This window comes from Camelus dromedarius, chromosome 8 (assembly GCF_036321535.1).
Source record: "Camelus dromedarius isolate mCamDro1 chromosome 8, mCamDro1.pat, whole genome shotgun sequence".
Classification (NCBI taxonomy): domain Eukaryota; kingdom Metazoa; phylum Chordata; class Mammalia; order Artiodactyla; family Camelidae; genus Camelus; species Camelus dromedarius.
In genome coordinates, this window is record NC_087443.1 from 14,783,237 (window position 1) to 14,809,261 (window position 26,025).

The 26,025-nt window shown below is 43.0% G+C and overlaps 1 long non-coding RNA gene across 5 annotated transcripts in view; it reads left to right on the top strand.

Annotated features, from left to right (window-relative positions):
• The window catches only part of LOC135321792 (uncharacterized), a 30,922-nt gene extending 6,824 nt beyond the window's left edge, over nt 1-24,098 (top strand). The window contains exons 3-7 of one of the 5 annotated variants that reach the window (XR_010381868.1): nt 1,262-2,403; nt 2,706-2,829; nt 8,258-8,353; nt 19,770-19,983; nt 22,105-24,098. This is a non-coding gene — a long non-coding RNA (uncharacterized LOC135321792). Of the gene's footprint in view, nt 1-1,261; nt 2,404-2,705; nt 2,830-8,257; nt 8,872-19,769; nt 21,698-22,104 lie in introns of those variants that run through there. The other 4 variants (XR_010381866.1, XR_010381865.1, XR_010381867.1 and 1 more) reach the window with 4 other exon arrangements.
• Nucleotides 24,099-26,025: the final 1,927 nt, after the last annotated feature.

A 26,025-nucleotide genomic window follows, 5' to 3' on the forward strand; every position in this document is an offset into this window, starting at 1 on the left:
AAAAAGCCCTGGACCCACTCATATTTCCCAGAGTTTTTCTGCTGTCCTGCTGACAGTTTATATAAATGATACTTAAGAAACTACTGGATATAAAATCCTTATTGTTATCATTTGCCCTCAAGTTCCATAGGAATTGGGTGCTGTCTCAGGCTGTCTAAGGCTAGATCTGAACAAAGATAGGGTGATAGGCTGTGCTGCTGGACCCTCCCCAGTCATAAGGGATTTCCACCTTAGTTTTTAGAATCAGACAGATGAGTTCAAATCTTGCCTTTAGCAGTTATTAGCTTTGTGAACTTGGGGAAGAAACTGTACTTGTTTGTGTCCAATTTTCTTTATCTGTAAATAAGTTCAGTATTTACTTTAGGGTTTTTTTTTAGAATTGAATGAGCTAATTCCCTCATTTATACTTAAAATACTGATCGCGTGGTTCTATGCTGGTGCCTTGGTAGAAGATTACTAAGGGACTCAGCAGTGAGAATGCCGGTGGGGGACCCCTGGATCATAGAGCTTATATTCCAGGATATGCTTGTAAAAGACTGGATGTGCAGTGGATTTTTAGTAAATGTCCATTCCTTTCCTTATCCACATTGATTGTGTATATATCTTTGTACAATATATGAACAATTTTTTATTGCAATTTAAATCTCTTTGTAGTATTTAAATTATGTAGCTATAACAAAATACGTGAAATAAAATGATTTGTCTTTTATTTTCTTTTCAATATGCAAAACAAAATAAAACAGAAAGGAAAAAAAGGTTTTGAAGTAGTAGAAATAATTTTATTTCTGTGGAATCAATTCCCTAAGTTAGGTTTTTTAGTTGTGTTGTTAAACAGCATATTAAATTGATAGGTTGTGACTTCAGTGTTGATAGCTAGGTGAGTGTAGTTTCTTTTTGTGGTAGTCTTTGATGAATTATTTGCACTAGATCATAAATGATGTGCATGTTACATATTGGAAACGAGGAAAGAGTGGAGATATACTACCTCCAATGCAGTCATCTTGTTACTAAGTCGAAAATCGTACTGCTTGCTGCATGACAGGCCAATAAATCGGGAGATTGAGGTGTTGGAGCAAGGAATAGTGACTTTATTTGAAAAGCTGGCAGACCCAGAAGATGGCAGAATGACATGCTGGAGAACCGTCTCTCCCAAGTCAGAAATCAGTCCGCTTTTATACTAAAAAGGGGCGGGGATGTGGTTGGTTGTTACAAACTTCTTGCGGTATGAATTGTTTCTCCTTGGAATTCTTTGTTCTTGCAGCTGTCCACGTGGGTCAAATCATGGTGCCCCTCTAAAACCTCCAAAAAAAAAACAAAGTTGATTCTCTATTTTGCAACTTGCCATCTCTACATAAGTGCAGAAGAGTTAACATCGTGAAAGATCAGAGCCCGGAGAATAGGCTTTCCTGGATATTTCAGGCTAAAGGCAACTTTCTTTTACAAAAGGTACAGAGCTACCAAGTCTGAGCCTAGAAAACAGCAAAGGTTTAAAGCCAAAGGAACAGATCTAACATGCAGTCAAATTTATTCTCTTCTATTACAATTTCTTTTTCCACCTCATAAATAATTTTAGTAAGAAACATGAGCAATTTTTTTACTTTTGCTTCTTAGTAACGGATAAGTGGGCCAAATACATTTATGAGAGCAGGGATGCTGTGCAGGCATTGGGGTCACAGCAAACTCTTGTTGGGGGTGGTCGACTCTGCAACATGTCTGATGCCCCGTGGGTGTTGGTGAGGGACCCCATAACCAGGGGCTCTCTTCAGGAACCAGCATATGGGCATTGACCTCTGGAGACCTCTTTTTCAGCTGCCGGAAATTTTTTCAGATACTGTGACTGAAAAACCACTTCAGCTTGTGATAATTAGGGAATAAAGGAAGAGGAAAAGGGCTTGGATTAGATTAGAAGAGAAGGACAGAATATCAGGGAACCTGGGGGCTTGGCAGTGGGTCCTTGGGAGAGAGGGGAGCAGAGGTGGGGAGGGGCACGGCTCTGGAACCAGCTCCTGCACCTGTCCCAGGGCCCAAGTCACACAGCTTTTAATTGGCCCAGGACGCTCTCCTGTCTGGATGTCACCCTGGGCAGAACATTGAGAATCGAAGGTAAGGGGTGGGCAGCACTCACCTAGGGGATCACTGAGGACTTCGTTCAAGTCCACGGTGCCTTTTCTGGTCATGTGTCTTCACTTGCCCTTTATCTTAGGATCTGAGGAGCAGGAGCAAAGAACGCAGGGAGAGATCCAGGAAGACATCTGACTGTGTTAAGAGATGACAGTCACAGCCACACGGGGAGCGAGGACACTTGCAGCAAAATAAAACGACTTCACAACTATTGCATCAGAGCTGCCGGTGTGAGAGAGCCTAAGCCTGTCTCAGAGTGCAGGGGACAAGCGGAAAGGAATGGTAAATTTCCACTGACAGTTGAAATTTTGTTAAATAGCCTGCTACTGTTGCTTTTATCACTTGAATGAATGCAGGCCTATTTCTATGGGCATTTATATGTTCACTCAAACACACCAGCCACTCTTGCCCCCATCGGGGATGGGCTTTCTCAAGCCCAGTGCACCTCCTGCTTGGGTGGGCCACGCTGCAGGTCCTCGCCTGGGGCCGGGCTGCTGCAGGGCACTGAGTCCCCGAGGCACGGCCTGTGAGACACGACAGGAACACCTCTGCTCTTGACTGAGGGCCTCCGTTTCCCCCTGCAGTGTAAGAATGCTGGTGACTGAGTTAGAAGCATGCTTCAAAGCTGTCCGTCTCCTTGCCATCCAGAAGCGGAGCCTGGGATCTTCCGAATTTCTCCAGAATGCGGTTTACATTCATCTTCGACAGGTGAGTTTATGTCCTTTTACAAGTGGAGGAATTACTGCCGTTTTCCTGGAACTTACTCACCACTAGTCCATCTGATTTTTCTGTGTTAGGATTCAATATGGCATGCTAAAAATTCTGGAGTCAGATCTTGAAACACTGATGAAGAGGATTATTTTATTTCTATATATGATAGTATTTTACTTTCAAAATTCAGAGTTTTCAGTTCTTTCAAAAATTTTTTGGGGTGTTGGAGAAACAACTTTGCTCTTACCATCTTTGTGACCTGTTGCTATATGCCTGTCACCTGTCTTCTGTCACTTGTGAGGTGGTTCCATTTGTGACCCTGTCTGGATTGTTCATGGTAAAAACATAAAGTCTGTAAAAGTACAGTCCCTTTTACTCCAAAGACATTCCACAAATACTACTTAAATCTGGGTGTGGTTTTAAGAAGACAGAATCATTAGAACATGTACTTGCAGGTTGCTAGTGCAAAATCCCCAAATCAATAGTCTAGCTCAACATCTAAAATCTTTCTAATCTACCTGTAATTTGTAATGTTAGTTGAAGCAGTTTGCTAAGAACTCAAGACCAGGGTTAGAATACAGGCTGGTGTAGCTCAGCAGGTCCTCCCAAGCTGATGCTCTGCCAGAGGGCAGGTCCTATGGGAGAGGGCGTGTCCTCCCCTCCCTGAGATGACAATTTGATGGCAAAGACATTCATCAGGTGAAGAACTTGGAGTTTCTTCTAAGAACAGTGGGTTTGAAAACAGTCCTAAAAGTGTGGGAGTGACACAATCCCATTTGTCTCAAGTAGGGGAGAGTGGCTTTGGGGCCACTTGGGAGACTCGTGAGTCCAGGTGGGCAGTGTTGGTGGCTTCCACTTGAGCGGTGGGATGGTCAGCGGGTAAAAGCGAACAGATTGAAGGCATGTTTAGATGGTAAAAAGGAAAGGATGAATGATGTCTGTGAAGGTAGGATGGAGTAAGGAACAGGTTTCTGGGTGGATTAATGAGGTAAACGATGGTCCTGCTGTGCTCTGAGGAGGGAAAGCTGTAGAGGGAGTTCTGGGGGATAACTGATGAGTTCAGCTGTGGGTAAAGTGAAAGGCTGTTAGATGTGTGGTTTGGGAGCTCAGGTGAGAGCCAGTAGTGAGTAGGGGGAGGGGAGAGAGACTTTCAAATCAGTTTGTCTTGTGAACATACAAATAAGGATGAGTAATGACACACTTAAAACCTCTATATTCTGTATTTAAAGCTCAGTAACATTTTGCTATATTGACTGCAGAGGTTCTTAATTTTTTTTAATAGAAATAAAATAAATAGAAACAAAATAGTGGAGTTAATGAACATCTTAGAGTTGATGTGTGTCCTTGTATGTATTTTCATACCTCATCTGTTTATAACCATAATCTACAAAAATTTCGCTTGCTTAGCAAAAGAGTTAAACAGAGGGACGTGACACACAGTGTTGGGGCTTGAAGCTGATCTTCTCGGGCAAATTATGTCACCTCTCTGTGCCTTAGTTGCATCTTCTGTGACTGCCCCCGGGCTCCTCATCACAGCTGACTTCCTAGACTAGATGTTGGGAGGGAGGCTGCTGAAGGGAGTAAGAAGTGGCAACTGCTAGGGACACTGAAGGGAGACACAAAAAGTGATTAAAGCCGATAAACTCAGTACAAACAAATTCTCTCAAAAGAGAAAGAATCCCGCAGTGTTTTGAGCCACTTAGCGTATGGGAAACAAAACCACGTGGACCCAAATCTCTTGAGCATGTGAATATTGTGGGTGGGAGGGTGTCATCAGAAAAGGGTTGAGAAAAGGCCTTTTGGTTTCCCTTGACGTTTCCAGTAAGGATGGGGAGCAGAAGAGAAAACCCCCTGCTTCAGAGTGGAAGCTGCTGTTTTGTGCAAAACTGACCAAAGGTTGGAGACCAGTCATCAGCGTTGCTGGCAAATGAAGAGACTTCGGGATTGGGTGGGGCACTTGCTGCGACTTTCAGGTGACCTGCTTGCTGGGGGCTGTGAGGCGGGCAGTAGGTTTGCAGGGTGACCCGGGCATAAACCCTGGCTCTGAGGCTGCTGGTCTGACTAGCAAATCTGGGCACCCGCAGTCCTAATGGGGCAGCTCGGGATGTGGCCTGGGACACCTGCTGAGCTGAGGGCGAGGAGAGGGCTTCCCTGAGGGGGTGTCATGCGGAGAGTGGGAACGTGTTCCTGCAGGGGAGGAAGAGCCTCTGAGCAGGGTGCTGGATGCACAGGAAAGACCAGCCTGAGCACGGAGGCTTCTGGGATCCAGAAGTCATACAATGGCCCGTACCGCCTTGTTCCTGCGAGACTGCAGGGAAAAGATGCTGAAAAAGTAGGCTAGGGTCAGACCCTGTGGTGTTTTATGAGTGACAGTAAAGGACTGGTCCGGCAGGCAGGAGAGAACCCTGTGGGCGTCCCAGCTGGGGCGTCACGCTGGAGGGAGGAGCAGAGTTATAGACTTTGCCACTTATTAGCTGTGTGACTTTGAGAAAGATCACCCCACCTCTCTCTATATATATCTTCATCTGTAAAGTGACAGAGTGACAAGCTCGTGTCATCAGAAGGCTTAGTTTAGCTCTGATCCTCTTTGTCCAGTCCTGTCAGTGCTGCCCTGTGAGGTTCTGCAGTGGCTGCTCTTACCCTGAGATGGGAGGGCGTAGAGGGACATTGTAGTGCCCGAGGGCAGGAAAGGGTTTCTTTAAAAGCAGACATGTTGCCGCCTGCAGCTGCAGGCCTGCAGGCAGTTTGGTTGAAGGTCCTGCAGGGGACATTGGAGGCCTTAGGTTGTGGAGAGTTCTTTGGACGCATTAGCTTCCTCTTAAGTCTTGTTTTCCCTTGCGGACCGGATTTGCCTTTGCAGATTGATGCTGAAGATTTGGGCTTCTAGCAAAGCTGTTTTCAGAGATGGGTATATACCTAAAATATCGTATAAAATAAAATGATTTATTTAACGTGTGGGACTTCGCAGCTGTTGGGAACAGCTCTGTTGTCCTGGTCGTCACGGAGGACACCAAGTGTCAGCAGAGCGTGCGGGAGTACAGGTAGCCTTCAGTGCTGCTGCGGGTTGTTCTCCCGAGTAGAGCACTCTGCTGAGTTGACTCTTCTCTGAGTTTGGTTGCCAGATGAGCAGACAGCAAATTAATGAGTTCTGGTGGGATTGTATAATGACAGGAAGAGGAAACCGTAGTTTTTCCAGACTAAAACACGCTTTTGTTTCCTGATCCAGTGTGTTCCATTACAGAATTGATGAGTTCTGCCTATTCTGGGACTTCATTGAAATAAACGTTCAGCCTAAATGTTAAGAGTTATGTTTTATTTGGCTGGAGGACTCGAGCCGGGATGGCAACCTCTCAGATCACTCTGAGGGACTGCTCCCAAGAGGTAGGGGAGGAGCTAGGATATATAGAAGTTTTACAAGAAAGACCAGGTTGTTGGAACAATAAAATATTGCTTGTTATCTAAAGAAAACCAGATATCTCAAGATCAAGTATTTAGTGCTTTTCTATGTATGGGAGGAAGCAAACATTTGTGTCATTGAATTCATCCCTTTGGCAGGTACCTAGGTATCTAGGGCCAGTATCCTGTCCTTTATTACTCTGAGTCCGCTCAGATGGCACCACTGTGAGTGGCTGAGAGGCTGGGCTGCAGGCATGCACTCGCTAGGGGGTGGCAGCAGCCGCTGATGACTTGGTTTCAGCATTCTTTGTTTACTGACATGGTTGCAGTATTTTCATTCACATTGTAGTATTTTCGTTCACGGACTGATTATGGATAATCTGCAACCTTGGAAAGCAACCGAGATGGAATTACTGCAGGTACCTTCTACTTTAATAAGCCGTGTGCAAACATAAACATGGAGGAAGCATACATTTGGATTTGGTGGTGTAGTGAAGGGTTTCTGCACATTACAGGAGAAAGCAATGCAGAATTCCTTAAGTCCACCTTTCTTTTCTGTAGTGGTTTCTGAGAACAGTTTATGGTAATTAACCAACATTGACAAATGGTGGCACACATTGCATTTAAGAGCTGGCCGGCTGCAAACTTGTGTATTGGACAGGTGGAATTCATAGGCAAGTGGTCAGGTGGATGGGAGAGAGATGGAGCCTAAGCCTGGGCCCAGATTCCAGTTTAAATCGCCATTTCCTCACCATACGGCCTTGGACTAGAACGTAACCTCTCTTAAACTGTTGGTGAATCTGTGAAATGGGCATGATAATATTCTTTTCTTCTTGGGATTGTTGTAAGTTCTAAAGAGTATTGTAGCACACATGAAGCACTTAGCAGTGTTCACTGTGTGTGGCCGCCCCACTTGGCGTGTGTCAGAGCTATAAAGGCAGCATTTGTCTGTTGAGGATGCCCTGGTAGCCCCTTGAATATGTTGTGAATTTGGTGATTTCCTTTAATCTTGGTAACTCTGTGTGCCATGGGCAGTTATTTTCTTGGACAGATGAGGAATCTCAGGGTAAAGAAGACTGTGTAATTTGCCCAAAGTCAGACCATAATTTTGGGTGCATGGGCCTCGGTTCAGCATGGGCCCCAGGGCCTTCTGCCCTCTCCGTTCAGCACCAGAGCCAGATGTGTGGTCGGCTGTTTCCCAGCCCAGAATATCGGGCAGGCCGCAAGACACACCTGGCCCTGCGCTGCTTGAGCAAAAACTCCGGAGGAGAGGAAGTTACAAAAGGGATAAACATAAAAACAAATGACAGCAAACTGTGATCAGCACTGAGAAGGAAAGGAACACGCCTCACAATGCAGAGCTGCGAGCTTTCCCGTCGGGGCTGCTCTGGGGGCGTTCATCTCAGCTAAACAAACTCTGCTGCTGCACCAAGGCAGGAAGGCAGGGAGCGTGTGGCCAGGTAGACAGGGCCTTGTTAATCATACTCATTTCCCATTAAGCTGCAGCTGTCACGGGCACTTACCTAGTAAACAGATGTCTTCCATTATCATCATGCACTTTTCTTGGTAGTTTTATTGCCCCACCTTTGAGATGAGGTCATTGAAGCTGGGGAGTTTGCTGCATGCCCGTGATCACCATGGAAATACCCCCACTGGTCTTTCAACCTAGACTGGTGTGGCTGTCATGTCCCAGCCCTGTGAATGGCATCATGTTGCCTCTCCCAAGCAGCCCAAATGACTGACATTGATATTCTTAATTCATAGGAAATGGTATGTGACAATAGGAGAAAAAGGTATTAAGAAATTGTTTGGAAAACTAGAACAAAATCCAAATCTTCCCCAGCTGGGGGAGCGTACCCTGTGTCACTCACCCCACTCACTGCGTGTCACCTCCTCCCTGCCGACTCCACATTCAGAAGCCACTCTGAGTCTTTGAAGAACATTTTCCCTCATGACACTCTTGACTAGGACCTGCGACCTCTGTGTCCCTGGTTAACTCTCTCTTGAAAGCCTTTTAAATTTCTTGCAGGCTCCTCCGCTCAGATGTAAGAATATCCTCTTTCAACTTCTTGATGCAGCTCCTTAATGAAGATCTCGTGAAGAAAACTTAGTCAAAACCTGGGAGGTATGCACACAGTGACTGCAACCTCAGCACTTTATGAAGTTCAGAATCAGATTTGTGGGTGACTCAGGAAAGGCTTTTTTATGGTAACAAGGGGAAAGTGAAAGGATGCAGGCTGTGTGAGACTGAAACATCTCAGTCCCAGCCAGCAAGGCACCTGCGTTCAGGATGGTGTGTGGGGAGTGCAGAGTTCTCACAAAGAAAGAAGTGTTGGGATGGGAGGGAGGACAGTTAGGTACTTTACTGTGGAGGGAAAAAGTGGGTTAAGCATTTCCTGATTGAACAAGAGGATTGTGACATGATGTGCTTGTATTTTGGAGAGAAGGGTTTTGTGGGGACAGGCCTAGGGAGAACGCTCTGTGGCTGGGGAGTCAGCACAACAGAGAAACACAGAGAACCGGGCAGACCCCAAGGCCCCTGCTGGGGAAGAGTTTGCCCACCAATTCGAGCCCTGGGGGCGTCTTCTGTCCCTTAGCTGGGGCCTCAGAGCTCCCTTCACAACCCAGTCCTGTTGATACAAGGGAAAAAACGTGAGGCATGAGAAGGGCTGTGTCCCAGGATTTGGTTGAGCCCCTGAGATGTGTCCCACCAGATTTTGTTCCTTGGCTTCGTGCAGTAAAGTATTCAAGAGCAAGCCAGTGTTGAGAAAAGGTAGATTTATTCACAGAGACACATTGAAAGACAAGAGAAAGGCCACGAGGTGTGGGGTTTTGGTGCTCAGATTAAAAGTAGGTACACACTCCACAGAGTGTGGGCTTTCTCCGAAGAGGGAGAGAGAGGGGTGACCGCGAGGTGGCGCTGTGTTGCTCGTTTTCTTGGGCTTGGTGGTTTCATTTGCTAATATGTAGAAGGACCAGCCTAAGGGCAAGGGGCTGGGATTCCCAGGGAGTTGGCCATTTCCCACCCTTTGACCTTTTGTGGCTAGCCTTGGGACTGCCATGGTACCTTGGGGCATGTTATTCACCATGTTACTATTACAATGGGTGTATAATGAAGCTCAAGCTCTGCTAGAAGTTAAATCTCTTCATCCTGAGCCTCAAGGCCTACTGGGGGTTGAATCCTTCACCATTTTGATGTTAATTGCTGTGGCCTTCCTTGAATGGCTGTGCTCTGCCCCTTCCATCCTGTCTCACTGTGATGACACAGAGAGAGCAAAGGCCGGGCCCTGCCTATGCTCCTGCATTTAACATCGGGAAGTGTGGAGTGGGCTTATGATGACTCTGAGTGGTGAGAAGGATGTTTCAGATTTTGCCACGTGAGACATGGGGACCTGCCAGCAGCCATCACAGATTTATCTCAAGGGCATTATCGCTTGTGTTGTTACGGAAAGAACAGGCCAGCCAAGAAACAAGCACTGAGATTTATTACGCTGGCGGGCTCAGACGGGCTCCTGTTCCGAAGCTCTGAGCACCTCCAAGACCTGCACATGAGATTCTATAGGGTTAATTACAAGTAAGGGGCTATTAGCCAATAAGGCTCAAACAACAAAAAGCAGGGAATCAGTACACTGAAGCTTATGAATTTGGAACAGATCACGTTACTGACAATTGTTGACCTTGGATTTACGAGTTAGCTTATTAGCCCAGTAAACTGACACTAAACTTCAGATTTACGAGTTAGCCCAGCAATACTTAGATCAGTAAACCGACACTTATCACACTTAGATTTGTGACTTAGCTCGTTAGCCCAGCTGGGCTTTTGCTTCACAGTGTCACTCATCTTTTCTATATTACTTTTTTTTTTTTTAAGTACTTAATCCAAATTTAATATCAGGTTTTTTTGGAAAGAAATTTCTCTTTTTCTTTTCTTTGGGACTCTTTTGGGGGGGTAGGTAATTAGGTGTATTTATCTGTTAGTGGAGGCCCTGGGGCTTGAACCCGGGACCCCGTGCACGCTAAGAACACGCTCTACCACCCCCACCATGATCTTTTCTTTTTGCTTTAGCTGCCAAGAATCTTACAGCTGAATTTCTAGTCGGCCTTTAACACTTGCCCTGACTCTAGGGAATCCATTTTTATGACTTTACCTCCACCTGGTTTCATTTAAGTATTGAATCTCCAATTTCTCTTCACTCTCAATTTTGCCTTTTTGTTGTTATGGTTGTTAAGGTGTGTTTAAAAAAAATTGTTTAATTTCTCTTTTAGCAGGAGGCTGAAAGTAAATAAATATGTAAACAAACAGCACACTTAAATGCTTTTATACATTGTAAGCAGTTTAGTAGTTACTTAAAACCCGAATTGAATATTAAAGTGATAACATTTTTAAATTATTTTTTAATTTTTTACAAAGATATAGCTGATTTAAAATGATATGTTTCAGGTGTACAATAGATGCTCCATTTATAGTTACTGTAAACTTTGGCTGTATTCCCTGTGTTGTAAGATACATCCCTGTAGCGTGTTTACATTACATGTTGCAGTTTGTATAAGAAAGTTGGGTAACACAGAGTCTGGGGCATGGCTGTGTCTGACCCAGGGTCACATTCACCCTGCCTGTCAGAGCCCAGGCCCTCACTCCTGTCTGCAGGGCAGCGAGTGGAGGCAGCCCTCATCAGCGCTGGCACCACCCTCTGAGCGGCAGTGACAGCAGTGTCTGTGTGTGGACGTGCAAAGTGTTTTTCCAGGAGCTTTACATGCATTTCTGCATTTAATAATTAAAGCCCTCCTGTGAGGAAGCGTTTTATGATTTTAATGAATAATACATTTTATTTTGATATTGATAGACTTCAAACCTCCGGAAAATTTACAGAAGTAGTACAGTAAACGCTTAGATATAGTTCACCTTAAAGGGCACTATTTGTCCTTTTGTGTCTGGCTTATTTTAGCATAAAGTTTCAAGGTTTATCCATATTGTAGCCTGAGTCAGTACTTTATTCTTTTGATTTCATAATATCCTTTTTCTTTTTTTTCGTTTTTGGTCTATTTAAAAATATTTTCATTGAAGTCTAGTCAGTTTATAATGTTGTGTCAGTTTCTTGTGTACAGCACAACAATTCAGTTAAATAGGAACATACCTGTATTCATTTTCATATTCTTTTTAAACATAAGTTACTATAAGATATTAAATATATTCTCCGGTGCTATACAGTATAAACTTGCGGTTTATTCTATACATACTCAGTATCTGCAAATCTTGAACTCCCAATATATTCCTTCCCACACCCTCTCCCCTCTGGTAACCATAGTTTGGTTTCTATGTCTCTGTGTCTGTTTCTGTTCTGTAGAGAAGTTTACCTTTTTGTGTCTTTGTTTTTCTGATTTTTTTTTTTTTTAAGATTCCACATGTGAGCGATCTCATATGGTATTTTTCTTTCTCTTTCTGGCTTATTTTTCTTAGAATGACATTCTCCAGGTCCATTCATGTTGCTGCAAATGGCATTATTTTGTTATTATTTTATGGCTGAATAGTAGTCTATTGGAGAAATATACTACAGTCTCTTTATCCAGTCATCTTTCAGTGGACATTTAGGTTGTTTCCATGTCTTGCTATTGTAAATAGTGCTGCTGTGAACATTGGGGTGAAAGTGTCTTTTTGAGTTAGGGTTCCTTCTGGATATATGTCCAGGAGTGGGATTGCTGGGTCATATGGGAGGTCAATTTTTTGTCTTTTGAGGAACCTCTATACAGTTTTCCACAATGGCTCCACCAAACTGCATTCCCACCACAGTGTAGGAGGGTTCCCAATTCTCCGCAGCCTCTCCAGCATTTATCTGTGAACTTCTGAATGATGGCTATTCGGACTGGTGAGAGGTAAGGCTTGATTGCAGTTTTGATTTGCATTTCTCTGATAATGATATTGAGCATTTTTTTCATGTGCCTATTGGCCATTTGTATGTCTTCATTGGAGAAATGTTTCTTTAGGACTTCTGCCCATTTTTGAATTGAATTGTTTGTTTTTCTTTCTTATTAAGTGCAAAAGCTGTTTATATTTTCTGGGAATTAAGCCCTTGTCAGTTTCATTTATTGCAACTGTTTTCTCCCATTACATAGATTGTCTTTTTGTTTTGCTTTTTGTTTCCTTTTCTGTGCAAAAGCGTGTAAGTTTAATTAGATCCCATTTGTATTATTTTGCTTGTATTTCTATTGCTTGAGTAGACTGCTCTAGGAAAACATTTTTGAGATGTATGTCAGATGTTTTGCCTATGTTTTCTTCTAAGAGGTTTATAGTGTCTTGTCTACATGTGTAAGTCTTTAAGCCATTTTTAATTTATTTTTGTGTATGCTGTGAGGGAGTAGCCTAACTTCATTGATTTACATGCAGCTGTCCAGTTTTCCCTACACCATTTTCTGAAGAGGCTGTCTTTACTCCATTGTATGTTCTCACCTCCTTTGTCAAAGATTCAATGACCAAAAGTTTGTGGGACTATTCTTGGTAATTTTGTTTATCCGTTCATTGATGGATGGATATTGTTTGTAACCTTTGGCTACTCTGAATGATACTGCCATGAATATTGATGTGCAAGTTTTGTGAGAATATATTTTCATTCTGTTGGCTGTACAGTTGGCCCGCCATATCTGTAGTTTCCACTTCATGGATCCAGATGGCTGATTGTAAAGGGACTCGAACATCCTTGGATGATGGTATCCACGGTGGGGTTTTCCTGAAACAAAATCCCGAGGATACTGAGGGATGACTCTATATGTAGGAGTGGAATTGTTGTGCCATATAATTCTAACCTTTTGAGGAAACACCAGGCTTTTCCAAAGAAGCTGTACCATTGCCCCTTTCCAACGGCTGCGTATTGAGCGTTCCCATTTCTCTGCCTCCTGACCGACACTTGTTATTGTCCATGTTTTGATTATAACCATCCTAGTGAGTGTAAAATCAGATCTCATTTTGATGTTGATTTCTCTAGTGATGCTGAGCATCTTTTCATATGCTTATTGGCCAATTGTATATCTATTTAAATACTTGGCATATTTAAAAATTGGGTCGATTTTCTTTGTATTGGTCACTTGTAAACATTTGTTTTATATCCTGGATACTAGTCTCTTATTAGATATATGCTTTGCAAAATTTTTCTCCTATACTGCAGATTGTCGTTTCACTTTACTTTTTTTAAACATTAAAACAATTTCTTTCTAGGGGAGGTAATTAGATTTATTCATTTTATTTTTCTTGCTAAGGACGCACTCTATCACTTGAGCTACCCCCTTCCCCTTTCATTTCACTTTCTTGATGATGTCCTTTGTAACAAATGGTTTTAATTTTGATGAAGTCCATTTTATCTTTCTTTTTTTTCACTTGTGCTCTTGGTATTGTATCTAGGAAACCATAGCCTATCCTAGGACCACAAAGATTTAAACTATGTCTTCTTTTAGAAAGTTTATACATTTAGATTTTACATTTCCGTCTGTGATCCATTTTGAATTAATATTTTATTTGTTAAATAAAATACGGGGGTCCAGATTCCAGATTCAGTCTTTTGCCTTCAGATACCCAGGTGTCTCTGCACCATTTGTTGAATAGACTATTCTTTCAATGGAGTGTTGTTGGCACATTTCTGGAAAAATGACTGTAAATGTAACTTTCCCCCCTGGATTTTTTATTGTGTCTCATAGATTTATGCATCCAAACTTATGCCAGTACCATAATGACTTGAGTACTATAGATTTGTAGTAACCTTTGAGTGAGTCCTCCAACTTTGCTCTTCTTTTTCAAGATTGTTTTGGCTGACCTGTGTCCCTTGCACTTCCATATGAATTTTGGCATCAGTTTTTCAATTTTTGCAAAGAAGTCAGCTGGAATTTTGATAGGGATTCCATTAAATTTGTAGATCACTTTGGGGAGTCTTAACATTTTTAACAATATTGTCTACCATTCCATGAACATGGGATGCCTTCCATATATGTAGATCTTTTAATTTTTTTTTTGGTGATGCTTCAAAATGTTCAATGTGCAAATCTTGTAAAATTTTGTTAAATGTATCTCTCATTTTATTTTTAATGCTGTTGTAATTGGAAAGGCTGAGCTTCCTAAGGGTGGGACTATATATCAGTTTATTTATTTCTAGGATTCCTACACAGCAAATACCCTAGATTTATATTTGCTACATTAATCTATCCACAATTCTTCCCACCTCCGTGTCATAAGAAACCAAGACCCAGGTTAAGCTACCTGAACACCTATGTGGAAGTGAGAAGTGAGACCCTTGGGTGGGGCTTTGTGCAGATGATACTGAGAGCTTATTCAGGATGGCTTCATCTTAATTTCTTTTAAACAATCCTCTCAGTGTATATAGTCAGATACATTAAGAAAATGCCCTTTCGAAGTGTGGAGGAGCTAAGACTATAATTTTCAAATAATTTCTAGTGAGAGTGTTGTACTTGAAACTAATTTGCATCAATCTTTGAAGATTTATGTTTCAGGAGCTTTGACTATATAATACCTGTCTTTATTCAATAACTACAACTAAATGCTCAAACAACATGTACGAGTTTGAGCAAACTGCCCCCGCCCCGTAGTGCTGCTTGGCTGCAACTGTAACTGGAGTCAAGGCTTACCTATCCCAGTACGCTTGGGCGGATCTGCTCAAAGGGGTTCATCCAATAGTTTGTCGGTACTCTTTTGGACAAAGCCATAAAGCATTGATTTAAGGTTGCTGGAATGCATTATATTCTTATTAATATTAAGTAAACACATATTGAGTGCTTACTGTATGTTGGGAATTGTCCCTCAGCCTCACATGAATATTATTTCGCTTAAAACCTCTCATATTTCCTTGTTATACACACTTTACAGATAAGGAGTCTGAGGATTAGGTCTTCTCTCTTTTGGGGGGAGCTCATTATCAATGATGGGAAGTTGTAAGGAAAAAGATATTGATTCATCCAGAGAAAACAATTTTCTGAGAGTCAGCACTGAAGAGGGTGATCATTGTTTGAGTGAGACGAGCCCCAGGTTGTACGGAGACAGCATCCCTGTCCTGGACACTGCACATGTAGCGCTGCATGGTGGGTGAGGCGGCGCGGCCGTGTAGGGAACGCGGATGCCGGGCCATTGGGCTGTGCTCAGGCCCGGGGGGCTTTCTCCTAAGGGAAGTGGAACGTCATTGTCAGATTTTAAGTAGGGGAGAGGGGTGCTCTCGTAGATAACTTTTGTCTTGTAGAATGCTTAGAAACATTTAGAAGGCTCGGCAGGAGGTGATGTGATGAGTCTGAGTAGGGTGGCTGTGAGGTGTAGCAGTGTTCAATTTTCAAGTGATTTTCAGTCCCCGGTTTGTGGCTCAGAAGCCGTGTCACTTTGGATGACACACTCAAGGAAGTGAAACATTTTATCTTATTAATTGAAGCAGTGATATACCGACTTCCCAGGACTTCTGTGGAGATCCAGTGAGATAACCTGTGCACAATGTGCAGCGTGGTCCCCAGCACAGAGTCAGTGCTGAGGGAGTGCCAGTGAGAATCTGGTAGGTGAGGTGTGGGTGGTGGGACTCGTTGACTGAGGAAATTGGGCCCTGAAGGAGGGGTCGAGTCACATCTATGAGTGATGGGACTGAGCTGGGAGAGGCAGAGAGACCTTGCCCCCCGACAAGGGGCCCTGGGCAGGACGGATATGGGAGGAGCACCGTGAAATCAGCTATTTGCAGGTGGAGTTGGAGGTGCCCTTGAAACATCTAAGTGCAGTGCCACAATCATAGAGGAGGTCTAGGCCCGGGCTGTGCATTTTCCTATAATCTCAAACCCTGAGGACCCCGAGGTATTGATCATTGAACATGAAGACATACTTACAGGACAAGTGAATAGTAGTATCATCTCTGTCATCAAAGCTCACGTCTCTTTATTCATCACTCACTTTGCTAATTGGGTACTTACAGAGCTCACTTCACCGTCCTCACCTGGGCTCAGGCTCCACAGAAAGGATCTTGTGTGTCTTCCTCTTTTCCAGAAGAAAACACATTTAGCTGGTAGACTTCTCTACCTCGCCAGACTTAGAATTTTAGTTTGTTGATTTAATTCTGTTTTCTGTTGACCGTCTCCTGACAGGAGAGACATTTTACCTCATGGTCAGGTTTCAATTAGCTGTTACTGAGAATTGCTGATCTGATCCATAGTGTATGTTTTCTATTAACTTTGTAGAGTACTTATCATTTTTCTGTCTTTGCCCTTTAATTTTGTTTCCTCTTCAATGTTCTATCCTATTTGGGGCCTTATTTTATTTTTTAATTAAAAATATCTGTTAGCAGTTAAGAAAACCAAAGCAAAGAAAAAATGCCCATGATAGCTAGATTTAGAAAATATCTAGTGTGTTTTCTGTCTCGGCAATGGAGGGTTCTAGAAACTCTTGAAAACCTTCATTACATAAGTTCCTTAAAATGCGGATTAAGAAATAAGACCTTCCTTCCTCATCTTTCAAGCTGCACAGCTAATTGTCAAGAAAGTGAGGGGAAATCCTCAGAAGCCAAGTCAAACCAGAAAGCAAGGATTCTGGGAGATACGTGAGCCTTAGAAGCCCTGGGGGGCCAGTTAGCTCCTGAACTGAGATTCAGTTGCCTTGACAGGAGGGCAGGAGGTGAGCCCCAGTCCTCTCACACTGGGAGTTGGGTGGCTGTTCTTATGTAAGGACAAGCACATCCTGAATCCTGCTTTATAAAAGGGTGAATTAGAAAGAAAAGTAAAAAAGCATTCCTCAAGGCAAGGAAGTAAGGAAAGTCAATGTTTTTGGAAGCGGGGAAAAATAACATATCCAATGTAAGTATTTAGTTTAAATCTGTTCTGGCATGAGAGTGACAACAAACTCCTGGCAGAAAATCACAGCTCCTCCCGGAAAGAGAAGTTGTGTTTTGAATGAATCAGTGGGCAGCCATTCCAAAAAAGTCTCCAGAGTCTTCTGGATCAAGATACTGGACCCAAACACCTCCCTTCCATGGTCTCATTTAAATAACCAGAAAGGTTTTAAAGGAAAGAAGCCATAATCATAGTTCTATTTATTGACATTAATATATGCTATGAATTCAGAGGTGACTATGGAGTTGTCTCCTCTTTAATGGACCTTACTTTCTATTTGACATAGTTGGGGAACTTGGTGGAGGGTGGTGTTAGTCTGTTGCAATTAGCCAGGAGAGGAGATTAAGAAAACAGTGAAGGGTGGGTGCCATTTTTAGCTGAGGACTGTCCTGTTCAGTTGGTTTGTAATTGCAGACTCGTTGAGTTGTCACTGGAGGGAATTGATCTTATGGAATTTGGACTTAACTCAGGCCTCTTCAGAATGGACAAGTGAACCTGGAGAAAGACAGTCAAATCTGTGCAGACATTAAAGTCCACTTGAACATGCTCCATCCCTGAGCCAAAGATAGGACAAGTAGGCAGCACTTCTTGAGGACAGAGGAGTGGTTTTTAAGGTTCTCCAAGAATGAATCCCAGGGAACCGGGATGGCCAGTTGTCAAACTGTGACTTTGCTCTTTGGACGGTGTACCCACCGAGGTTATTGGCCGTTTATAGGTTTCCATTTCTCTTTAGTGCATGACAGGTGATGAGGACGTGGGCATACACTTTTGACACCTTGTCAAAGTGACTGGGTACCTGCCTAGAAGCGTGGGCACAGCCATGGCTGCGCCATACATCTTGCCGCCCATCCCGCTCCCCGGCTCCGTGATCACGGCAGAGTGGTTCCTTGATGACCTGTACGTCTCCTCTGTGACATCGTAACCCAACAAAATACCGGAGTGTATTAGCTTGGCTTTGTTCTTTTCCATCCTTCCCTTCGAATGATGATGACTGATAATGGACCCAGTTACGTTTGCAGATGATTTACACGTAGGGCTTTTAGTACAAACCTTGTAATACCCACTGTGTGATCTAGAGAAAAAAGTTACATTCTTTCCAAATTGTACTGATGCACTTATGTGGGAAAATGATGTACGTTTGAATATGTATTTCCTCTCTGAATCATCATGGCTCGAGATGAATATTTGTAGACATGGAATGAGTTTTCTGTATTTGAACTGTATGGTCCCCTAAATTCTCCCCAGCTTTTTAAAGTCATCACTGGAGTGCTACCTCCAGAGTGTCCCAAACCATCCACCACTGCCTATTCTTCGGACACTGTGAGTTTCCAAGTTGGAGAAGGCTGCTGGCTGTTGAGGCATTCTCTGGCACATTTCTGGCTGGCTGATGTGAACTTAGCACACAAGACTTGGCAGACAGTATCTAACCATGGTCACGTCCATTTCTGGAACACTCATGGAGGATTTTACACCTATGCTAGTGGCATACGTTATTTCATTTAGTTTTCCCAACAATCATAATTAGATTTTATCACCTGTATTAATAAGGAAACTGTCAAAGCGAGTGATGTGCAGACTTTGGACTGGAACACGGGTCTTTCTGATCCCTGTCTCTGTTCCCTCCCCAGCCTATCCTTCCAAATGGCCAGGAGACTCTTCCTCAGTCTTGAGTTTCCCGCTGATGTTACCACTCTCTTTGTTTCTGGAGAGGAAAACAAGTCTAAAGTTACTTTCCAGTTGGAAATGGAATGGAGAGTTAACGTTGGAAGCCGGGAGAGTCTGTCCTGTGATGAAGCGGTCTCCGAGCCACTTCCATTGGGACGTCACGTCACTATCTGGGCCCCTTGCACAGCCTGTGCACAGGTGATAAGCCAGATGTGCCGAGCAGTCCTCCCGGACAGGGCAGTGTGTTGGAAATGAGTTTGGGGATTTGGTTTCATTACATAGGTTCCTGAGGGCCTTGGCCTGGCACTTCAAGTGGGACCACTCCCTGTCCCACAGACTCGTGCTCTGGGCCCGTGCAGACCTGACGTGGCCTCAGCCTGAGGCTCAGGGCCCGTGGTGATGAGGAGCATTTTAGTCCATGGTCTGCCGGAGGCTCTGACACTTCTGGGCCGTGGGAATTTGTCCAGGATGATAATAATTCCTCCCCGAGTTTCAGATTTCCATGCCTGTGAGCCGGGGTAGTAATAGTTTCTGAAATGATTGTAATGATTCAGTAACGGGCACAGCGTGTGCTGGCAGGTAGCTGGTGTTTAAGGAGCAGAAGTCGCAGACACTCTGTCAGCCTCTCACTGTGTGCTCTGTGCTTTGAGAGGTTGTGTGTTTGGTGAAAGTCCCGCCCAAACCCTAGGGTCTAGATGAACTGTTGTTCCTTTACTTTCCCTTCCTTTTCCTCTTTCCCATCTCTGTGTCCCATGTTTAGGTAGCAGATTCCTCTGTTTCAGGGAATACGGACCTTTCTAGTAAAAGGAGAGGCGGAACTCGGAAAGGTGGGGCCCAGAGGGGGTCTGGGGCGTCTGCACAGCGCTGCTCCCCTGCATTTCTGCATCCGGTCCCATCAGTGCATGAAGTCAGCCTTCCTCTTCCTTCCTGTGTCGTTGGGTCTCTGTTTTAAGGGAAAAATTTTTACGGGTCTTTTTTCAATTACATGTTTCGTTCAGATGTTTGTTGCTTTTCTCCCTGTGCTTCAGAATTCCTAGGAGAGAATTCAGCAGTGCAGCATCCTCTCCGAGCTCTATGATTTGATCGGCTTCCACCGCAAGTCCGCCTTCTTCAAGCGGGTGGCCCCCGTGCAGCGCGCGGCCCCCGGCATCCCGGAGCCTGGCGGGAAGGCCTGCTACCGACTCCTTCTGCAGACGCTTCCTGGCTACAGTCTGTCGCTGGATCTGCAGGACTTCAGCAAAGGTGTTGGAACTAAAACATTTCTTCAGTCCCATTAACCATGCCTGGTTTGGGCCCTGCTGTCTTGTCTCATCAGGGTGAATTCTGATTCGTTTAGAACAGGGCTCAGCAGACTTTTTCTGTCAAGGGCTTGGGAGTAAGTATTTAAGGGTCTGCAAACCTCCTGATCTCTGGTGCAGCTGCTCAGCTCTGCTGTTCAGACGCCAGAGCAGCCGGACATTCCACACACCCACAGAGCTTTATTAACAGCGGTGGCTGGGGCTGGAATCGGTGTATGAACTGCAGTTTGTCCCCACAGCCTCCTCACTATTGACACCTGCACCAGAGCGTGCATTTGTGACAATGGGTGAACCTGCACTGACACGTCATCATCACCCAGAGCCCAGACTTGACACTAGGATTTACACTTGGTGGTGTGCACTCTGTGGGTTTGGACAGATGTGCAATGACATGTATCCACCGTCACAGCATCATACAGAGTAGTCTGTCTTAGTGACCTTAAAATGCTCCGTGCTGCACCTCATTCATTGCTCCTTCCCCTCTAGCCTCTGACAGCCACTGATCTTTTAGTCTCTGTGGTTTTCCCTTTCCCAGAACACCATACAGTTGGAATCAGACAGTTGTGGAACCTTCCCAGATTGGCTTCTTTCACTTAGTAATATGCATTTAAGGTTCCTCTATGTCTTTCCATGCCTTGATAACTCATTTCATTTTAGCACCAAATAATAGTCCATTTTCTGGCTGGACCACAGTTTATCCATTCACCTACTGAAGAACAGCTTAGTTGCTTCTGAGTTCTGGTGATTATGAATAAAGCTGCTATTAACATCTGTATGCAGTTTTGTGTGTGGACATAAGTTTCCATTTCGTCGAGTAAACACCAAGGAGCACAGTAGCCGGATCATATGTTAGGAGTATGTTTAGTTTTGTAAAAAATTGCCAGACCGTCTTCCAAAGTATCTGGGCCATTTTACATTCCCACCAGCAATGCATGAGAATTCCTGACGCTCCACATCCTCACCAGCATTCGGTGCTGTCAGTGTTCTGCGTTTTGGCAGTTCTGACAGGTGTGCAGTGGTACCTCGCTGTTTCAGTCTGCATCCCCTTGATGACAGATGCTGTGGAGCATCTTTCCATAGACTTCTTTGGCATCTAGATTTCTTCTTTGATGAGGTCTGTGTTCAGGCATTTTGCTCATTTTTTAATCAGGTTGTTCATCCTTCTGGTTGAGTTTAAAAAGATTTTGGTATATTCTGGATATCAGCCCTTTATCAATGTGTCCCTGCCCTTCACCTGCAGCACCGGAGTTGTCCTTTGGGTCTCAGTGGAGTGTCAGCTCTTCAAAGAGTTTTCCTGTCTTCCCTCAGCCTAAATACTGTCCTTGTATTTTTCACTTTCATTGACTCATTTTGCTCTTTTTAAATAGCATTTCCCATAATTTGTAAGCACATTAAAAAAAAGGGCAATGATTGAACACCACCTCCCCCACCAGGCTGTGTGCCCTGTGAGAGCAGAGGCCCTGTCCCCACTCACCGTTTCCCATGACAGCACATGGCACATGTCCATGTAAAAGTGTGTAACTTGGGGCCAAACCTGATGAGCAGCTATGATGACATATTTTGGCTACCATTTATTGAGTAGACTTTGTTTCTGATGTTAATTATTAAATCACATGGATGAAACTTGTTTGTTTTGAAAAATAAAACAACAAAGCACACCTCCATTTGATTGGTACTTTCTACTTAGCTTTCTGACCCAGGAGGGGAAGTTCACCATCATTTTGTGGAGGAGGTTGGGGAGGTAAAGTAAGAGAGTGAGATCAAATAAAGTAAAAATGATAACTATCAGTTGGCTTTATTTTCACTAAGACATAAAAGTTACTTTAAACCCTATCTCAGCTGTTGTTCTGTTGTTTTAAACATTTCTCATAGAATTAAATGGAAGCCCACTAAACCCTGAAAGGGAAATTGTGTGCTCAGGTCCTGAAAAGTGTTTATGTCTATTTCTTTAAATGCACATTTTCCCTGCTGGTTACAGAAAGTCGAGGCGGGAACACAGCCATGCACTGTGTGTCTGCCGGCTTCACGGGCTGCTCACTGTCATTTTCATTTTCTTGTGTTGCAGTTTATGAAGGTTTTCCATGAGATATATTGCTCAGCCTTTTCCTGAATGAAGGATTGAATTTTCCACAGGAAATCTTATGAAAGAGAGTGACAAGGCACATGGGTTTCCCAAAAAGGAATACTTGATGTAATAAACTCTCACTATGGTGAACTTTTTGAATACAAGCGAGTTGAAAATTTTATCACTAGGTCATAGGCCACAAATCTGTCTTAAGAATAAAAAGATTCAAATTTTATAGAAGAAGAAGTTTGAATCAAGTAGAAATTATGATTTGTACACTAGTTGGTGTTAGAAATTATACTCAGTCTTCTCATAATTTCCTGTGGTAGGAACTGGATTATTATTTATTTATTAAAAAAAAATCCACTAGGTGCTATTTGCCCCATTCTTGATGCAGCAGTGCTGAGGTTAGTTAAGTTGGGCCATTTAGGATTTTTAGCTAGGTTTTCTGGACATTGATTTCAGCCTCTTTATCTTTTTTACAATCTCTTCTTTTGTATCGGCCTTTGGTGTTTTGACAACGTGGAAATACTGCACGGATCTGCCTTTCCCTTTTTTCTTGTCTTTGTGGGAAAAGATTTCTGAAAGACAAACTACTAGGATATTAAGGATTTTGTGTGGGGTAAGTTTGTTCAGTTCTAAGGTTTTCAATTAATACGTATTAATACTTGCTATTCAGCTAATGACAGTAAAATTATAAACTAACTTAAGTATACATCAGTAAGTATAGTACAATCAGCCCATCAACCAGATTAAGGAATTCACAAACTTTTCCATACTTCCTTTATTCAGACCTTAGTTCTTTTATTTGTCCTTTGTTGAAGTATTTGACAGCAAATCCAAGAAGACATGTCATTTTACCCTATGTGCTCAAGTAGGCATGTCTGAAAAATGAGGGCCTTTTTTTGATCAGGTTTTTCCATTTGACCCATGTGCTCATTAAGTACCAGCTTTATCAGGCATCTCACTAGGCATTAGGGATCCTTGGGGCAATGAGACAGTCCTGGCTCCCAAGGAAGTTAAGGGCTGATGGAAGAAACCAACACAGGAGCTTGGGTGCCTCACTTAAGGTCCCTACTGGATGACACCAATTGGACAAAATTTGTGCACAATACAGTAGGATTCACAAAAGGGACTGGTCAGATTTGTAGGGCAGGCCGTGAGAGAGGCGGTCAGCAGGGCTACAAGAGGAGGACTCATTTGATCAGAATCTGAAATCCTTTCTGCCAACCTTTCTACCAAGCCCCCAGGGCCCATCACAAACAACCCTGTGCTGTAACTGTTTTTGATTCCAGTTACCACATCTCCTTCAGGAAGGATTTTAAGGTGGAAAATATTTAAAATCCGTAATTGTTGCCAGAAGGGACATAGAAAAAGGAACATGTAAACAACACAAATGTCCATCAGCACATGACTGGATAAACACGAGGTGATACATATATACAATGGAATACTACTCCGCCATAAAAGATGCCATTTGCAGCAACATGGATGGACCTGAAGACTGTCATTCTAAGTGAAGTGGGGTGGAAAGAGAAAGAAAAATGCCATATGACTTCATTTATGTGGAATCTAAAATTAATAGCAATAATAATAAGACCACAAATGAACTAAATATTGTTTTGATTTCTTGAATATATGCAAGCACATCTGACTGTCCTTTGTGATTGGATTACCATATTCTGTTTATTCTTTTGTAGATGTCCTTATTCCTCTGGTAACTAATTTTAAAAATCTAAAGCTCTAATCTGTTCTTAGAAACAATAATTAGTACATATATGTAAACTAAAAAATGCAGTATGCTCTATACATGTATTTACATGCAATATGTGTATGTGACGTTGAACTGTAAAAATTCTACCTGATAAAACTGAAAAAGGAAAAAAATAAAAAATTTATTTTAAAAAATCACCCCTCTTTAGATATTAAAACGTTCATTTCTGAGATTCTGTGAAAGACGGCATGGAAGTAGGTTTTTAAGATTTTTCTCCTTGCTCCTCGGTGAGCAGCCTGGGCTGCACAGCTTGGCCGCCACAGGCACCCAGGACTTGCCGGCTTGCTCCTCACTTGTTGGGAGGAAGATTAGCTGCTTCAGGAATATTTATGCTCTTAGAAGTTGCTGAAAACCCCACAGAGCTTCTGTTTACATGGAGTGTATCTGTCAATATACCCCATTATAGAAATTAGAACAGAAAATTTAAACCCAAGAACTGAAGCACACGCTGCCCCAGCACGTGGTCAAAGCAGTGCTGCCACTGTGGCGTGTGTTGGTTCTAGAAAAAATGCACAATACACTCAAGAATGAGGGTGAACCCACAGATCTCATCTCAGCAATGCTATGAAGAGGTGGGACCCAAAGCCCCTAAAACTGTGCTGAAGTCCCCAGATGTCTCAGAACACACAGAGCCATGGGATCAAGAATCCAGTGTCTCATGGATCACCAGCCGTGGAGACCACGTCCTGGGTCAGGAGGAGCAGAATTAGGGATAGTAGGCACACAGTCCTATTGACAGCAAAGCTTTAAAGGTTTTGAATTGACTGAAAGTTTGGCAAAGATTTGCATTTAGACTACTACATTTCCTCTCCTGGAGACGTTAGAAGGAAAACACTGATTAATAGAGAATGATTGTAATGGATTAATTATGATACTGATGACATGGGCTGCGAACACTAACCCTGCACTCAGTGTAGACTAAGCCTTTTATGTACACAATTCATTAGGTCTCCACACCCCTGCAACGTGGCATTAAGCACTCATACAACCATGAAACCAGTGACTATAAAACAGTCACAAGCCTTCCTCTCCAGCATGAGGTAGCAAAACCAGTAAGGGTATTCAATGACAAAAGCCAAAATCATATATTTTTGGGAAAGGAAGCAAATGAAACACTGAAGAACAATAAACCAAAAGAGCAGATAGAATGGAAAATTTTATTGAAGAAAGCAATGATTGATTCAATTAAAACAGCTAATGTCCCTGGTATAATTGAACCATCAATCCAAATTTTTGGAAAAGTGGGTTGTGATATTACTGTTTCATTTAACATTGGAATTCCTATTTGGACCAATTTGATATGCACCACTGGTGTGAGGTTAGATATTTAGGTAAATAACAATATTCCTATTTTTTAAGTTAACAGGAAACATAACACAGGACTCCAGATTTAGGGAGAGAATGCAAAAAACTACTATCATACTCCATCCAGTAAGGACAAGTGTCCCTGCGTCACCAAAGCAATGAGAATTTGCACAAAGAAAACACAGTTCTCCAATTGTGACAAATACGAGACCGTGAGCCTTGAGTTACGAGAACAAGCAACTGTTTAAATGCCATGGGCAAATTTTTTTTATCATCTTGAAAACATCACTGATGTTCTAGGTAAGAAAATAATTGTTTTACTAGCAAATCCAACTGACACAGGGGTTTTTCCAAGTGAGAAGGTGATTCCAAAAAGTACAGTAAAATGAGTAAAGATGATCTGCGCAGTGACGGAGATGGTCTTAGACTAACCAGCACCACGAACCCGGTTTTACACGTGCTCTCTGCTCGTCACCTCTGACACAAGAACTCATCAAATGATTGTTTTTTCTTTAGGGAAAAAAAAGATAAATAAAATCTAACTACAAGATGTGGTATGTAAAGCGGTAATGAAGTTTTCTAACCTTATAATGCAGCCAGTGTAATGTAGCACTTATTCGGGCACTAGAATTTTTTAATTTATTTCTTTTATACCCTATTTCTATCCTAAAGGAGACACTTAAAGTTTTCTACTTTATTCAACGTATCTTGTGAGGGTTGTGATATACACTGGTATGGCAGTTTTAAGAGATTCAAAATCGCCTCTGTGGTTGTGGTCAGGAAAGACAAGGCTCCCTCACAGCTGCGACGGAGAAGGAATCCCCGGAGTCAGCCTCCGGGCA